General features: G+C 29.2%; 1 long non-coding RNA gene across 1 annotated transcript in view; it reads left to right on the top strand.

Moving 5' to 3' along the window:
- Nucleotides 1-16,397, top strand: part of LOC122269190 (uncharacterized) — a 49,167-nt gene that overhangs the window by 7,930 nt on the left and 24,840 nt on the right. Inside the window, exon 2 of the long non-coding RNA XR_006225038.3 lies at nt 15,334-15,413. This is a non-coding gene — a long non-coding RNA (uncharacterized LOC122269190). The remainder of the gene's footprint in view (nt 1-15,333; nt 15,414-16,397) is intronic.

The raw sequence follows: 16,397 nt of genomic DNA, 5'->3' as shown, positions 1-16,397 counted from the left end.
TTTGTAAAGGATGCTCTTCAGCGGCTTCCTTTATTACGTATTTTTAGAATCCTTGCAAAATAAATTGAAGTGAAAAAACCTTTAATAGAGATCGTAAATAAATATTTAAGCAAGAAATGCTATATTATGATAAATTCAATTTAATTTCATTCGGCTATCAAACTGATTTCAATGATTGTCATTATGTCCTTCGTATTAGCGTTTTCACGGATTATGATTGTGCTTATTGTGCTTCCTTGCTTAAATATTGCCTTGCGACTCTTATTTACATTTTTTACTTCATTATTTACAAGGATTCTAAAAAAGTAACTTACGGGAAACATTTACGCTAAGGAACTTATTTTACAAATGATTAAAATAATATCGACACACACTTAAATGTGCAGGTTAAACTCTTCAGTATATTTTTTTGTTATAAAAATAAGGACTAATAAGTTTATTACAGTTTATAACATGTTTTAAGTAGTAAAAATAAGTTTATTGTACCTATGACACACAAAACAATTCAGTTTACAACATTTAGTAACTTACTACATTCCCTTAAAAAAATATTAAAATTTTAGGAAAACTTATGATGATGGTTTCAAAATTCTTTTATTACAAAAATTTAATGTTAAAAAAAAGAAACGGCTTTTTGTAATAAAAGATAATCCAAAATATGACATTCCTTAATTATTAGTATATGCATTTGAAAATGTTTAAGAATTGTTAAGATTATGTTTTCAAAATAAAATGTCTAAGTTAATTCAAAACTCATGCGCGATGTTTTCAACGCAAATCTTTTATCTTAGACAATTGTTAATAACCAAAATCTTAAAAATTTTTTTTTTTTGACATCAAGTCGAAACTTCGTCAACTTTATCGAAACTCGAACAAGTCTAAACAGTTTCGTATGGTATGAGTACTAGAGCTGTACTAATGTAATATCGGCAACTGTCTGGAATTCATGCTTAATGATGATTCGAAGAAAAAATTGATGCATGAATATATTACACTGCGACATTTTATAGAATAAAGCAGGGGAGCAGCGATGGCTCAGGGGATAGAGCGTTCGCCCTCCAATGAGGCGAACCGGGTTCGAATCCCAGTCGATACGTACTCCGCATCCGGCTTGCACCAAATACAGCGCAGGCGTGAAATATCCTCAGTGTTGGAGTCCCCTCGCCGTCTGGCTAACCGTGGGAGGTTCTCGTCTCGTGGTCGTTCTCTCCATGTAACGCAAATACGGGTTAGCTCCATCAAAAAGTCCTCCACGAAGGCAAACTTCTCCCAATACTCGATCCAGGAGTTCCCTTGTCTTCTGAATTTGGTTTAAAATTGCAAGGCTACCGAGTTAGTAGTCGTAAACCCATTAGACTGGGTCCGCTGGTCAACGACGGTTATGAAAAAATAAAGCAGGGGGTGATAGTAATCCAGGTCTCCGCACTACGCTACCCTACCAACCATGCGTGGATATTTCCTGTTCTGAAACTACTGGGTACATCGCTTTAAAATATGATTCTGAACAGCAAAAATAGAAACAGAAAAAGTGCAGTTGAATTAGATCACCACCCTCAAGCACAGAGAATCGAATTCCGGCCTGAAATCACGGTAAGCAAAAACAAACCCACAACACCGGCGTTGAATGGACACACAATATATTGGTTTTAGATAACTAATGTTGAACTCGGTAGACTTGTTATTTAACCCTTCCTAGAATGTAAGAAAACTTCTAAATCAAGCTTTGAAATAAACTCGCCTTCGGGGTTGACTTTCTTTTTATTGAAATTGACGCCTGATTACGTTATATATAGAGAAAAAAAACACCAAAATTTCTGATGATTAGCTTAACGGCTCTAGGAGCCTAACACCTGATTCGTTTAACCTTTGGGGATATTTCATATTAGTACTTAGGTCGGTGCCAGCCGGATGTTGAACTTGCTGAACAACATAAACTTCATTGTGAACGACAATTGTAAATAAATAAGAAGTGTTCTCAGACTATTTTGCAAATTATCCACCCAAAGCCCACGGACAAATGGGATGGATGATTCGAGAGTTTATTGTATAGCGCAAAAATTTATAGTTGCAAACTGAGAAAAAGGGTATGGTACAAACCATCAGAATATGATGAAACTTGCTGTGTTTTCTGGCTCTATGAAAGCGCCGAAAAGTACGGAAATTGGTAATGGCTTTGGTAAAATGAATAATATAATATAGTTTTATTACCATGTTCTTTGGTTGTAACTGTGGTAAAATTTGACAATTTAAATTTGGCAACAGTAAAGTCTCTAATTTTAACCACGCTAGTATAGTTTGAGATAACGCAAAAAAATTTATTTAGTTATTCATTAAGCGCTTGATAACTTTGGTTTTGGTCGATTAGTTGCTTCCATTTCTATGTAAGCTATAAGCTAACTTTTACCAATTGTTAGCGGGTTCGAATCACCCTGGATGCATCTATTTATATATTTTATTTATTTATTTATTATTGCACATCATGCATTATCATGCAGGCTTGTATACTCATTACAAAGTTCGGATTATAAACCTTTGACGAGTCGAAGAAAAGGTAACACAAGATAGAGAAGTACATACATCACAAAGATATATTGAGGGATACAGTGGGATTTAAACCAGTTTTCTTCACGCTACAATATATGCATCTTTTTAATGTCTTTCACTAACTTAAACTATCTGTTCTTTAGTTTCATAAGCTCACAAACCTACTTACATATGTGTAACATTAAATATATAAACAGATACTAACGTCTGTTTATTTATTTTTGATTATTCATCTTGCAGGGGGCTCCCTGACCAAACAGACTTTCCTCACCACAAAGCGTTATGTAAATGGAAGTAGCAAGTTCAAATTCTACCGTAACCCTGAATGTGTAACAGTAAATAAATAAATTTGGTTTGTTTAGATACATATACATGCTCGTGTGCTTACACAAATAATGTCTTGTATCTTGTGAAATTGAAAAACATAAAGCACAAAAATGAGAAAGACAGAACAAAGATATTGAACCCTCTAACTCTGTTTCAAAGCATTTAGTGAAAAAACAATATACCTCGCTAAGGAGGCTCCAATAATGTATGTTTTTTTTTAATACTTGTAATAAATCCTAGAGACTTCCCTCACCTTTTCGCTGTTCCGCTTACCACGCTGATTCGTGGATGGAGTGGAATCAAATTTCGCTATCATTTGATGTATATTTTTGCACTATTTCGCAGACTTCTGCTGTCTGTTTTTCCAACTGAAAAGAGTTTTCAGCTATTCGTTGTATTTACAAAGAAGCTCACTAAAGTAAGTGAATAAATAAATATATTCTACTACCCCCACGAAAGAGAAATAAAACTGACACCATAGCTTGATTTATCTGAGTTTAATATTTTTAAAAAAACTTTAGTTGTCCCTTTTTCCCTTGCTATAATGGGAAAATCATAAAGAAAGGAAATAAGTAACCATTTTACAATCCCTAAAACCATTTAAATAAACCATCATTTTAAATAAGCCATAGAAGTATAAACAGATTATACTTATTCTATTTGGGAAAAGGAGTAGAAAAATAAATTCCAGTTCTGAAGAACACTTTGGTAATTTTATCATGACACCTTACAGTATGGTATGAAAACCATTTATTTGGTTTTATTTACTTTTCAATTTTGTATATTACTAAATGTGAATGGTTTAAATACTGAGCATTTTGGTTTAATTAGAATCATATATTTTTTTTAAACAAAAATATTTTTGCTATACAAGCCGGTATTTTTACCAGAATTTTTTCCACACAAATATTATTGCAAAAGCATGCAAATAAAAAAAAATAGACACTGTAAAATTAAAAAAAAATTAAATCAAGTAGTAGTAAATTTTATTTATATATTTTGCATCAAATTAAATCAGTATTCTGAAAAAAACTTGTCAGAAACTTATATATTTGCTTTTTCCAAATTATAGTTGATTTGGACTTCCGACTGGTAAAAAAGTTTATTTATATATTTGTTTTTTTTTTCATTTTTAGAGTTCAGAAGCTTATTTTTCATGGTATGAAAAAAATGTGTTATCTTTTAAGTCATTTGAATAACTTAGAACACCTTCTGCTAACCTCATACATAATTTCAATGAAGTTCAAAAAGCAAATGCAAAATGGTTTTATAGGCATAAAACAAAAGAATTATTCATTAAATCAAAAACAATATCAGTTTTTGCATACCATAAAGTTTTCGTTAGTTTAGTAGGGGAAAAAAAAGTACAAGATAATATTCACAGCAATTGCAAACTAATTTAATGGGCGTAAGACAAAAGAAGAGTAATTCATTAAATTAAAAACAATTTTAATGTTTGCATAGTACAAAATTGGTCTCCAGTTTAGTGGAAAAAAAGGTGCAAGGTAATATTCGCAGCAAATGTTAAATAGTTTTATGGGTGTAAAAACAAGAGTTATTTATTAAATCAAAAACAATTTCAATGTTTGCATAAAATAAAGTTTTTCTCCAGTTCAGTAAAAGAAAAAAGGCCCAAGATAATATTTGTAGCAAATGCAAAATAGTTTTATGGATATAAAATGAAAGAAGAGTTATTCATTAAATCAAAAACAATTTCAATGTTTGCATAACATAAAGTTGGTCGCTAGTTTAGATAAAAAAAAAGGTGCAAGATAATATTCGCAGCTGTCCACCAGCGGTTGTCCGAAGTAGTCCGGACATCTGTTACTATAAAAGGTACATCAACAGTACCTTTGGCCTGTTTGTGTTCAAGATCGAAAATAAAAGCATGACCACTGATGGTTTAAGTGACCGAGATTGTCCGGCAGTTGTGTTTATACCTGCTTTTAACCTAGGACGTTATTCTGGTGTTAGAGGATGGATCCAAAAAAGAAGATCATCAGTGAAGGATGGGGGAAAAGAAATCTACAGAAGCTTCAGGATAAATCTCTCATTTAAAGTGCGAAAGACAACATCTGGTGACGGGCACATTATAAAATCCAATTCTCTGTCGCAGGCTTTAAGTCGTGGGAGTCGAGGGGGTGATGTGAGACGGGATGAAAAAGAGGGACCATTTTTAAACTTGCGAAATGTGTCGTTTGTAGAACGTTGGGAGATAACCCCAGTTCTCATCGGAGGTACTTACAAATGCTCTTGGTAGAAGTATTTTATTCTTGGATGCTGAATATTTTAGACCCTCCCTCGTTTTTTCCCGATTCCTTGGCGTGAAAGTATCTAATTTTTTTTCTTTTTTATTTCTGGATTCTGATGAGATGGGCGATTTATAAAGTTATTCCACCGAAGGTGATTTTTTTCTTTACATTTTTTTTATCATAAATGTAAGACTCTTTGCCAAAAAAGAGTAAAACAAAAAAGGAGTAGAAGCGAAAGACTCAACCCTCCCAGAGTTACTGAAGAATGTTGAATAATATATGATTGCCCTCAAAATCCAGTTTCAAAAACAGATTTAAGCCATAATACTTGTACAATTTGATCTTACTTGAAATTTAAAGACTACAATGCCTAGTTGCTTTTGCAAACAGTTGAAATATAAAACAACGATTACACATTTTATAAAATGGTGTTAGCAGCTTCTCTAAGTTTGTTTTCTATTGATACTTCTTGGTAAGAAGGATTTAATATCAGTTTTAAAATTGTTGAAATTTTAAATTAGAATGGCGTGGAGGGAAAATTGATAAAAATATTTCATTTTCAATCAACATCTGTTGTTTTCCTTTCCTGAAAGAAAGACGCTCTTTATTTTCAATTTAATGATTTTTAAAAATTGCTTGGCACTTAAATCATCAAAAAATTTAAATTAAAATTTTTATGATTAAAATTTTCTTTCTATCACAACAAATTATGTTGCATGGTCTTAATTTTTTTTAAAGAACAATTGTTGTTCAGCTGTTACATAACATTACGAAACTGCTTTTGCGGCTTTTAGGGAGTCAAAAACTCAACATATTTTCGTAATGAGAAAAAAAGTATGCTCAAAACTACTAGAATAGGGTAAATTTTACCATGTTTCGAGTCTTATGGGAGCACCAAAAAGCATTGAAATTCTTACAGAAGTGCTTTGAAATGATTTTGGTAAAACTAACAATGGTATTTTTATCATGATACCTTAGAGCATGGCATAAAACTATTACTATTTGTTTGGCTAAATTTAATTTTCAGTTTTGTATCTTCACTAAATGTATCATAATAAGAACTATAATTTTGAAAACCAGAATTTCCGGTGCACCGTCACCATATGAACGAAAACTTTTGCCATTTGAATGGTTTAAATACCGTATATTTTGGTTTCATTACCATAAATGTTTGTAGCATACAATGCGGTAATTTAACAACATTTATTTCTTCATGCGTGAGTAAATCCTCATCCATAATAATTAATTAAAGTACGACTTGAAAGGAAGATAATGCAAGCGAGATTTTAGTTTCGCACTTAGTCGATAAAAGGTGTGTGGATAAAAACGTTTAGTGAAATTTTACTGAATTTACGTGAATTAGCTTTAAAATTTACACATGGATAAGGTTGAGTGGATAAAAATGTTTAGTGAAATTTTACTGAATTTACGTGAATTAGCTTTAAAATTTACACATGGATAAGGTTGAGTGGATAAAAACGTTTAGTGAAATTTTACTGAATTTACGTGAATTAGCTTTAAAATTTACACATGGATAAGGTTGAGTGGATAAAAACGTTTAGTGAAATTTTACTGAATTTACGTGAATTAGCTTTAAAATTTACAAATGGATAAAGTTTAGTGGATAAAAATGTTTAGTGAAATTTTACTGAATTTATTTTAAAATTTACACGTTGATAATGAGAAATAAAGTTTCGCCTTGCCTTTATTTCTTGTCTTCCATTTTTTTTATTGACGAAACCTATAAATCCCCAACATTCATTTAAACTAATCGTATCATAGCGTTCGTATTCTTGGTGCACTGATTTTCCTCAAAAAGACAGACTTTCTAAGGAAATTCGTTAACAGTTTGACTATCGTTCACTCCAAAAACTATTTACCTTCATCGACTGTGATCTACTATATTCAAAGGCCTGGCAATATAAATTTATATTGTATAGCTGAACAAGACAAAAATAAGATCTAAATATCATAAATATTAAGATCAGTTTCCCCAAAAATACTTCTTAGAACTTTTTTCTTGGTTTGAATATACTTTATTCAAAAAATTATTGTGGCATAAGGATATATTTTATATAAAATTGTACCGCAATTGTTGAAGGCAAATAAAGGACGTAATGGACCATCGGTTTGTTGATATGTACATCGCGGAAAATGAAAAACAGAACACGTAAATAATTTTTGATTTATTGATGGGATTTTCTTGCACTAATATGCAATCTTATTGTTTTCAGGACTTTAAATATACTAATTAGTTTCTGCAGTTGATATTTTAGATTACGTAATCAAACTCGAAAAATATTTTGTCTGAATAAACATATAATTTTCTAGATGGAATTGGACTCTTGTACCTCTATTATTATTTTTTTAGGGGGAGGTAGCCGTAATTAGGAAAATATGGTTCTAATACCTTTTAGACAGAAGAGTGATTGAAAGTTCGGGATCTCTAATTTTTATTTCACTTTTTTACATTGAATGGTATAAAAAAAGACGCATTTTAAAAATTCCTTTCCTCAAAAACTATTTGACCGATTCCGATCAAACTTTAGATTTTGTCCTGTAAAATAATGATGTTAAAAATAATGTAAAAGAAAATTATTATTAGATCAAAAGTTGTAAAGGTGTCTCATCTTTTATTTTGTGCAGTGTACACTATTGACTAAAGCTGCAAAAATCGAGGAATTGGATGAATGTATAGTTCAAAAGCATTCATTCAATTCTACCCTATAAATTGGAATAGTTTGTCGAGAAAACGTTTGAAATTAATTTTTATAAGAATTTAAAATGTGTTTTTTGTTATGAATTTGTCGATTTTTTTTTCAGCGATTGTTTTACTTTTTTCTCCTCCAAACTTACATTTTCATTAATTTAAATTTCAACAATGAATGTGCATAGATATGATAAATTTAGCTTAGCTTTAGTTACAAAGCTTATCGTAAGTATTGCTTGAATTTAGAATTTAGTAAAAAGAAATATTCGCAATCGTTGACGAAACAGATAGGTAAGTCAAAATATATGGTACTTAAACCATTTATTTGGTAGTTTTTCCGTTCATATGATAACGGTTTACCGGAAATTCAGGTTATCGAAATTAAAATTTTTATTACTATACATTTAGTAAAAAATACAAAACTGAAAATTAAATTCAACCGAATAAATGATTTTTATGCCATGTTTATGTAATCAGGATAAAATTAAAACAATTTACCACATTTACTAAATTTTATCACATATTATAAAACCATAATTTATTTTTATATTTTCTAAAATCATTATCAAAGCGCTACGGGAAAATTGCTGAGCTTTTTGGTGTTCCCATAAAGCCAGAAATACAGTAAATTTTACCATATTCTGGTAGTTTTTACCATACCTTTTTTTTCAGTGTACGATGAAAAAAATTTAAACTACATAAGCATGTATTTATCTTCGCATGATAACTAATTGATTGAAGGGTTTAGGGTAATAAAGTGACAAACCACATTTTTTAATTAGTTCTTTAGAGAAATGTTGAAATCTCTGTTAGGTGAAAAGAACCATAATTTTTAGGTAACTAATACAATTTACCCGTGTTTTTTTCTGATGTCTAGTGTAAAATCTATAAACTTTCTGGTGTAAATTCCAGAAACTATAAAGTTCCTGTATGAAAACAATACCAAGAAACAGCTTAATAAAAAATTACCCCGCTTTTAAATAAGTGTGTCATATCACTATACTATATTGCCCTAAGCCCTATAATTGAATTGTACACAATTTTTGGATTTTAATTAGTATAGGGCAGTAGTGCATTGGTTAGTAATTTGATTTTATGTTCAAGTTCTTTTAACATTTTAAATTCAATGAAACATTTCTTATCGCATATATATGAGGACATTAACCTGCATTTAAATAATTCTTATAACTAGTTCTTTTAAATATAAGTATAAATAATCTTGAAAAGAAGCAGTAAAAAATGAGGCAATTTTCAGATTAATTTAAAAAATTTTATATAATTTTTTTCTTGCTCTTTCTATAAAAGTACGCGTTGAAGTTTGTAAAAAAAAATGCACAGCATTCGTTTAACGGGGTGTAGTAATCAAATAGGGACCTACTTATGTCAAATCATGCATTCAAGAAGAAGTATTCATTTAACTGCAAACTTGAAGGGTTCATATGATATCCAGTAAAGCAGCTATCTTCTTTAGAAATGCGTAAAAAGTTCTTTCATATGAAAATTTCATTAGCGCTTGGGGAAATGATAGTGTGGAAGTTAGGGGACGATTCAGATTAAATAGCTTCAATACCATGAGTCATGATCTGATCTAGATCGTTAAACTTCTTTCTGATTGTCACTAAAATGAGAAAAATAAGCTTATATCCTTATTTTTGATATCCATTATTGAACCATTATTTTTATTTAGAGGGGGTGTCATTAAAGTCTCTAAATTGATATCAAAATATACTTTATATTATTTATATGACACTGAGAAAAAAAAGTATAACCAAAACTTTCAGGAAAGGGTAACACCAAAAGCTCGGTAATTTTTTAAGTGCATTAATTATGTGCTTTTGTACTGATTATGGGAAAATTAGCAATAAAATATGGTTTAATAATATGTGTCAAAATTTGGTAAATGATGTAAAGTTTGGTAATTTTATCCTATATTTGGTATTTGGAACCTAAGATCATGACATAAAAACGATTTATTTGGTTAAATTTACTTTTCACTTTTGTACTTATTACTAAATGTATGGTAACAAGAACTATAATTTTTGACAACCAGAATTCCAGGTAAACCAGGTATTTTGGTTTTTATTACCAGAATTGTCGATTTTTTTTCTATCAGAAATGTCATTACCGTACAGTATGGTAATTTTACCAGAAATTTTTCTTTCTCCGTGTATTAAAAGCTGTATATTTGTTGATATTTGAATATCAAATTTATATTCTGGATTTATGTTCGGAGATAATTAAAAAATAGATTTTATTACTAATAAAAAAAGATTTTTTGATTTTATTTTACAATTATTTTCTTCGTTTTTTAATTTTAGAAGTTTAGTTTAAGGAATAATGAAATTTCTGCTGAAAGCGCTCAGTTGGAGAGCTTATCATTTTGCAGACATAGTTCATACAGTTTGATAAAATAAACAAAAATTAATTATGTAATATTTAAGTCAATTGAATATTTTGGTTAATTATTTTGTCCCTCCAGATAATTTTAAAACATGTTAGATTTAAAAGCATATGGGTAAAATTTTTTTAACGACGTTATATTAAAATTTAATTTTACAATTTTAAGTTTATATTAAAAAAAGAAGTGCACACTGAATCCTTCCAAAGTACATTACGAGTTACCAGGGGTGTTTAAAATTTTTGAAATATTGCCAAACAACTAACAACAACAATTCATTTTCAAAATACTGCTAAACAACAAGTTTTCTATCTTTGCCATTAAGTATATGCTCCAAAATTTCGATTTCCTTTAAACTTATGCAATAGAAAAAACAGCTAAAAATAAAATCTGGAAAAATACAAAAAAAAATAAATAATAATAACAATAATAATCAAAAGAGACAGTTAAATATGGTGCTCTTGAATCATTATTTACTTACGGGCTAAACTTATGGCAAGAACTTAAAATTATAACGCAAAGATAGAGAAAATCGTCCTAAAGAAAAAATGCAGAAGCGAGTGGAAAAAAATAGTGTTCCGAAAACCTTAAGAAAAGGGTTATTTATAATAATAATTTTATTTCTTATTACAAAAGATGATCTTAAACTCTAAATTTTCCGAGCTAAAGTTTTTTAATTTGCCCGAAATTTTATTTTTTTAAAATAACTTTCAGAAATAAGAATATTGAGTGCTAATGTGCATTAGAATATTTTATTTTTGCTTTAAACAATATTTAAAAAAATGTACTACTATTTTTAAATTTAGAACAGAAATATATGTTTTTTTCTTTTTTTTTAAACAATATGTTTAAACACGGTTAAAATCATCTAATTTACATAATTTATATATCTGAGAAACATTTAAAAAAAAAGCTTCCGTTTAAAAAATGGTCCGATCAATACCTATATCATGCTAATTAAGATTTAATTAAACTTATTTTAAAGTTAAAATTATTACCACCTTACAGAACAAAATGGTTCTATGAATGTATCCCTTTGACACAGAATTTTTATTAAACATATTTTTCATACATTTCTTTACTATTCTATATTAATTTATGCTAAAATAAGGCAAAAATATTATATTTAGCAATTTAATAGTAGACACCGGCAATTTAATTATGGACACCGGTGTTTCATGCTGTATTTGAAAACCATAAGGTTTTCAAATACATCATAAAACACATGTGTCTTTTCTACGTTAAAGGTAAAAATCTTCAAAACACAGCTCACTTCCAAACAATATCATTTTCTAAATTTGTACTTATTTGCAGGTATTTAGATCTAAGAGAAACATTTATTTGCCATTGAAATTTTTTTAATTTACAAAAACAATTACTGTTAAATTTCTTTGATATGAAAGAAAAAAATTAACTACATTTTTTGAATTTTATATTTTAATACAAATATATTTCCGACAATCTAAAAGATTTTTTTTTAAATATTAGATTATTTTTTAAAATTAAAAAATACCAGAATATACTTTTGCTTGTAATTAGAGAATCAGAAAAGCATATACAGTACCTGGCCAAATTATTAGACACACTATATGATTCCATGTAAAATCTTAATTATCAGGTGACAGCTTTATTCTTTTCACGTGACTGAAACCGGCTTGCGTTTCTTGTATCAATTGGTTAAATTAGACGATATATAATATAAATTCAGCGATTGGATAAATTAGACGATATGTTATATAAATATAGAATATCGATTATATTAGTGTATTATAATAATTAGAACAAATTATTCGAAGCATTGTAGTGTTTAAATAATTACATGTTTTGCACGAGTTTATATGCAATAATTTTATACTTAAACATAAATGTAATGGGTTTTTATTCAGGAGATTTCTTACATACTTCCTGATTGTATATATTTTTAACATATTGCATTACAATGTTAACCAATTGAAAAACGAACGTAAACAAGTGCAAATCGGTTTTATCCGCGTAAAAACAATAAAGCTGTATTGTATCACCTGATAATTAAGATTTTAGATAGAATCTTATAGTGCGCCTATTAATTTGACCTAAGACTGTATATGAGAGTCACTGGTGTCCCATTGCGTTAAAGGGTTAAACAAAGTCATTTTTAAAATTTTTTAAGTTAATGTCAAACTTTCTTTAGAACTAGTTTTGTTCGTCTATCAAATGCTATACAAAAAATATGTTATTGAAAAAGCATTAACAAAAGAAATAAAACAGGAAATATAAAGAAATATTAATAAAATAAAACATTAAAGCAATAATAATTCTCCACCGTATAGTCACTTTCATAGAACCCAGTTTCAAATTTTTATCCACGCTCAACACCAAATCGTTCAGCTAAACTCAGGGCAAAAAGTCAAAGATATAAAATAAAAAGTAAAAAAGACATCCTAAAGAAAACGTGAGGAAACAATGACAAAAAAACGAGTTTTCGGGAAAGCCCTTGAAAAAGGGGATCCTAACTTAGCTAGGATGATTCATGAAACTCTCCCACCCCCAGCTAATAACCCACCAGTGGTCCCTGCATCGGTCCTGGCTCACCAACCGATCGCTAAAATGCTCTAATGTCCATGTCAATAGAACAGCCGATGCAAATTGTTTTCAAATGGCTATTTAATTCCGTCCTCTTGTATTGCTGTTCAGATTCGATGGGAACAGATGTTGAGTGCCAACGATTATTTCATCAACGGCCTTTGCTATGCCTTTCAGAACTTCAATTGTTCCTACCTCGAAGCGGCATCACACCTTGGCATGGTATCTAGAACTTTAATTATTATTTGGCTGAGAAATGAAAACAAATAGTTTGAATTTGGTAATGGAGGTAAGATGTTAGCAACAACTGTTAATGGTTGCCATTCGAATCAAATAATCATTTCAAATGAATAGAAATGATGGTAATATAAAGATAGTTAAATGAGCTACTTTATTCAGAGCTGTTAGTAATTCAGATTCGTAAAAGAGAGAAAAATTAATACGTATTATAAAAATGCTATAACAGTTCTGGTAAATAATTAATTTTAAAAGTCGTAAGAATTTATTCTTGACTGCTCTATTATTATCGTGGTTTTATCCATTGATATGTTCCATATATTACATTGTTGTTTTTTATTCTTAGTCATAAAATTCAATGAAGAATAAAGACAAATTAATAGGCATTTTGAAATGTTTCAATAATTCTGGTGCAAATGAATTAAAATATAACTAGAATTTAGCTTTGACAGTTCTATTATTATTGTGGTTTCATTCATTGATAAGATCTAAGTATTTCATTGCTTTATTTTGTTTTTAGTACTAAAATTCAAAGAAGAAAAAGAGAGAAAAATAAATACGTATCTTATTTAAATATTTCAATAATTCTGGTAAGCAAATAACCTGAAAAGTATTTAGAATTTTTTTACAAGCGTAATATTATCATAGTTTTGTTCATCAATATGATTTAAATATTGTATTGTTTTTTTTTTTTAGTACTGAAATGAAAAAGTTGAAGGACTGACATGTGATCTGACATGGCAGTAATAGTACCAAAATATCATGTATGAATTCATGTCAATAAAAAGATATTCTTATTTCCATACAACACACCTTTTTTTTCTACAATATATACTTAGCTGAGCCGCTGTGGCTCAAAGGATTTCGCCTTCCAGCGAGGCGAGCCGGGTTCGAATCCCAGCTATCTCTAGTCAATACGGATTCCTCACCCGGCACGCACCGGCCACAGTGCTGACGTAAAATATCCTTAGTGGTAGACGGATCACGGGCTAGACTCCCCTAGCCGTTAGACTAACCATGGGAGGTTTTCATGCTTTTCCTCTCCATGTAACGCAAATGCTGGTTAATTCCATCAAAAAGTCCTCCACTACGTCCCACATAAAAATTTCTCCCAATACTTGATTCAGGCGTTCCCTTGTCTTTTGGATTGTATTCAAAATTACAAGACTACGGAGTTGAGAATTAGTAATCGTAAATCCAAAAATTGTGTCGGTTGTTCAACGACGGTTAAAATATATACATAGTTAGGCTTCATATTTCTAATGGATTAATTAATTTATTTTGAAAAGCAAAGTTTTATTTTATAAATAAAATGAACTTGCTTATAATTAAAATAAGCTTGTTGCAAGTTAATATTATAATTAAAATAAGCTGTTTCTTTTAAAAATATTTTTCAAATATAATATCTCCCCGGTAGGCAAGATTATGTGAACACATTTAACATTAGAATAAAAATCAAAATGCAAATTAACTAACATAAACATTTATTATTGGAACTGAACACAGATTTTTTTTCATTAAAAAAGTATTAGTATCTTAATACAATAGTTATTAAGAATCTGCTCTAATATATTACATAGAATTTAAATTTGTGTTTAACTAATTTGACATTCGAATCAAAATCAAAATAAGAATTAACTGGTGAAAATATCCTTTCAAGCAACTAACCGCAAATTTGAGTATTTAAAATATTCAGGGTGGATTTTTGAACGATTATTTATTTAATTTTAAAAATACTAATGATTTATTTTTAATAAAAAATTGTGAGTTTAGAAAACGTGTATGTCTAGTTACTTTAGTGCTTTGTAAATGTTAGTTAGATACGAGTTAGTTAGAATTTTTTGTATAACAAGAAAAAGCTTGAATTACTATAATGTTTTTATATTGAAAAGCTTGTTCACTGATTTAGTAATCTGATTTTTAATTTACCAGAAGTTTTTTTAATAACGCGTTTAAAATTTATGAGCATTAATTACATAAAAATTTGATTACTTGAAATTTTTTGCTCTTAATTTTTTTAAAAATGCGTCAAAAAAATTCTCAAGACCCAATATTTTTTATTGATAATTTTTCAAGGTTCAAGACTTAAGATTTTCTAATTTATTTAGTGACTTTTATAAGTGAATATAAATAAATAAATATAGAAATAAATTTATGGCAAATAATTAATTTATGAGACTTCTGGAAAAGCTTAAGCAACCCTTTTCCATCCATCTACTTAAGACATAGAATTTTTCAGACTTTCGTGTCATTATAAATATGCTTATTTATTACTCAATAGCTAATTTCTTCTCATTTTGTAGATTTATCTCCAGCATAGAAGTATGAAAATCTGGTTTATTTTTTGCTCTTTGCGTATCTCAGCTATGATGTCTGGTAAAAGGTATGAACATTTATTAAAAAGAATTAATTTGTTTTCTGAATTTGTAACTACTAATTACAAAGCATAATGAAGACAGAACATTGCAGAATGAAGACATTTGAATCATTCAAAATTTCTGTGACTCACACTAAGAGAAATGGGCAAACAAAATGATAAATGTAACCACAAGACATCGTCTTTAAAATCACTTTGAACTGGCACACGCTGTCAAATTGAAAAAAAAAAAATAAGCTAGCGTCTTTTAATATAAATAACGAAAAATACGTTAAATTATAACAACTTCATTCGAGTTCAAAATTCAGCTTTTTCAAAACGTTGACGATCGTGATTTACTTTCTTGGAGTTCAAAACTTTTCGGAATTTAACACAGTCATTACAAGCATATAATATATTATATTACAAAAGTGCAAACCATTGGTCAGGGAGCTGAAATCACATCAAAAAGATCCTGGGTTCGAATCCCGGACAGTTCGTGGAAGTTCTTTCATTCTCTGTACTATTTGTCCTTTTTGAGGGAGCAATGTTAGCCCACCTAATATGATGTCCCAGAAAGAAGAATCAAAAAGTCTGACGACGAGTATCAATCGGGAGGGCATTGAAAAAAGAATTAATAACGGATGATTAATGAGTTTAAGTAGTATTTTATATTTGATTTAACTTTTAGAATAACAGAAATTTTCCTTTCAAATACTTGACAAGCCTTTTTACATTCAAAGATGTTATCTGATGAATTAATAATTAAAATTCATATTTTGAAATGTTGGCATGCAAATGTTTGAATTCTTAGTTTTATCATTGTGGTAGTGCTACTCATTATCGAAGACGAGAAGTTATGAATTATTCATTAAAAATTATGTATTTAGTTTGTTTTTTGATAAGCCAAAAAAATTACTCTTTTCGAATACTGTGACCATAGTAATATACTGTTTCATATTTAAACCCCTTAAACAAAATTATCGTTCTAGATTGCGTAAAACTTAATAT

This window comes from Parasteatoda tepidariorum, chromosome 11 (assembly GCF_982258835.1).
Source record: "Parasteatoda tepidariorum strain Cologne lab strain chromosome 11, Ptep-v5.0, whole genome shotgun sequence".
Classification (NCBI taxonomy): domain Eukaryota; kingdom Metazoa; phylum Arthropoda; class Arachnida; order Araneae; family Theridiidae; genus Parasteatoda; species Parasteatoda tepidariorum.
The sequence above is the reverse complement of the archived record's forward strand: the minus strand, read 5'-3'. Positions and strand labels throughout refer to the sequence as shown.